Here is a 2,558-nt window from a genome sequence, read left to right as displayed (position 1 = left end):
ATTTATTGAATTATAGATGACTTATAATATTTTACTAGTTTCAGGTGTTCAACACAGTGAATTGATATCTTCATAGATTACATACCTTTTTAAAGTTATTATAACATATTGTCTATATTCCCTGTGCTGTACATTATATCCCTATGACTTACTTATTTTATAACTGATAATTTATACAAAACTCTTAATTTCCTTCACTTACTTCCCTTGCCCCCAACCTCCATCTCTCTTCCTTTTGGTAACCACTAGTTTGTTCTCTATAGCTGTGAGTCTCTGTCTTTATTATATTACTTCATTTGTTTTGTTTTTTAGATTCCACGTATAAATAAAAACACAGCAGTTATCCTCTGTCTGACTTATTTCCATGTTGTTGCAGGAAATTTTTTTTTTTTCCTTGAGCAAGAGTTCTCTTTTTATTGAGGTGTAACTGATGTAACATTATATTAGTTTCAGGTATAATTGTACACACTGCAAAACGATAGTCACAATAAGTCTAGTTACCATCCATCGCCATATAGAGCTAAAATTTTTTTCTTGTGATGAGAACTTTCAAGATTTTCTTTCTTAGAAAAATACCATATGAGACAAGCTCATATGTGGAATCCAGTGTGGAAGGAGTGAGCCAAGTCAAAGAAGAACCCAGAGTTTGTAGCTTGGATGATGAGAGAATGACAGTGCTCTTAAATGCCTGGCCACCACTCATTATAAAGGGAGTTGAAAAATTAAATCTTTTCTCCAGATGCCACACCCATACCTATTTGTGGGTCACATTTTACACAAAGAATCCAACATCCAAGATAAATAAACTACTGTTACAAAATTTAAAGGGACACAAGGTAAAAAGAAAAATAAAACATAAGTCAAAGCACAATATGACCACATCAAGAAAAATAAAATATCTAGAAATAAATTTAAGGAGGTTAAAGTCCCGTACTTGGAAAACTATAAGATACTGAAAAAAGAAATTGAAGATGACACAAACGGATGGAAAGATAACACTGTGCTCATGGACTGAAATAATTAATACTGTTAAAACAAGGATATTACCCAGAGCAATCTACGGATTCAATATAATCCCTATCAAAATGCCAATGGAATTTTTCACAGAACTAGAACAAACAATTCTTAAATTTGTTTGATAACACGAAAGACCCTGAACAGCAAAAACAACTTGTGAACGAAGAACAAAATTGGAGGTGTCATGATCCCGATACTATAAAACTGCAGTAATCAAAACAGGATGGTACTGGCACCAAAAAAAGACACAAAGATCAATGGAAGAGAATAGACAGCCCAGAAAAGAACCCACACTTAAATATAGTGAATTAATCTATGACAAAAGAGGCAAGAGTCTACAATGGGGAGAAGACAACCTCTTCAATAAATTGTGTTGGAAAAACTGGAGAACTACGTGCAATAGAATCAAAATGGACGACTTTCTCACATCATGCACAAAGATAAACTCAAAATGAATTAAAGACTTCCGTATAAAACTTGACACAATAAAACTCCTCGAGAAGGCTGGCCGCGGGGCGCGGGAGCCCCTGGCCGGTCGGGGTGGCCCGGGGGTTGGGGGGACGTGTGAGTGTCCTGGCCGCTCCGTCGTCGGCACCAAGCGGCCGCCCTGCTCCCGCAGCCCCGAGGGACAGGGGGCCGCGCGGCTCGGGACGCCGGCGCGGAGAGGGCACCTGGCCCACGCCTACCCCGGGGCTCAGCCTCAGACTCCCAGGCCCAGGTGCCCAGACCGCCTATGCTGACCGCCGCCTGGACGCCGCCACCGCGGCGAGCTAGCGCCGATGCTGGCCAGACCCGTCCCCCGGCGGGCGCGCTACTTCCACGGCCCGCACACCACCTACCTGCACGCAGCTTGTGGAGCGGCGCGCGCCTCCCGCCTGGCCCGCACCAAGTGCAGCAACTTCCACTGCACATTCGGGCGCGCCGGCTCTGCGGCTTCATCGGCTTCCCGCCGGGCTTCAGCTGCAGCCTCTCCACGGCCGCGCTGGCCGCCCGCTTCTGCCTGCAGTCCCTGGGCGTGTGCATCCCGCTGCGCCCCCAGCTCAAGCTGCCGGTGCTGCTAATGCCGCTCGGCCGCGGGCACGTGGACTTCTGCCTCCCGAAGGAGCTGCTCATCCAGGGCATCCACGTGACTATGCTGCTGGCTGGGGGGCTGGGCAGGTGCTTCATGGTCTTCATGGACATGTGAGATGTGAGGGCCCACGCCTGGCTCTGGGGTGGACTATTGTGACCAGGTGTCGATGTCCCTGCTGCGTGGTCTTTTCTTGGCCAACTGGATCAGGGCCCATTCCGCTCCCTCCCGTGGACATGCCCCTAGCCTAGGTCTCTGGCCCCGGAGAGGAAAGGGCTGAGGCTTTTCCGTTAAGGGGACGCTGGCGCCCTCCCTGCTGCTGATTTTTGCCTGGACCCTTCTGTGTGTGCTTTAGGCCCAGTGTCCCCCGGGCTCCCTGCTTGTGGTTTTAGCCCGCACTTATCCAAGGTATGCTGTGTGGTGCGGCCCATGGGTTCAGTCTACACTTGGAGGGCCTGTGTCCCTGTCCCCT

General features: G+C 47.8%; 1 pseudogene; it reads left to right on the top strand.

The window, feature by feature from the left end:
- Nucleotides 1-1,796: 1,796 nt before the first annotated feature.
- On the top strand, nucleotides 1,797-2,259 carry LOC116150523 (transmembrane protein 250-like; annotated as a pseudogene).
- The last annotated feature ends 299 nt before the right edge of the window (nucleotides 2,260-2,558 follow it).

This window comes from Camelus dromedarius, chromosome 26 (genome assembly GCF_036321535.1).
Source record: "Camelus dromedarius isolate mCamDro1 chromosome 26, mCamDro1.pat, whole genome shotgun sequence".
NCBI classification, from domain to species: Eukaryota; Metazoa; Chordata; class Mammalia; order Artiodactyla; family Camelidae; genus Camelus; species Camelus dromedarius.
Note: the sequence above shows the minus strand (reverse complement) of the source record. Positions and strands in the feature narration are given on the sequence as shown.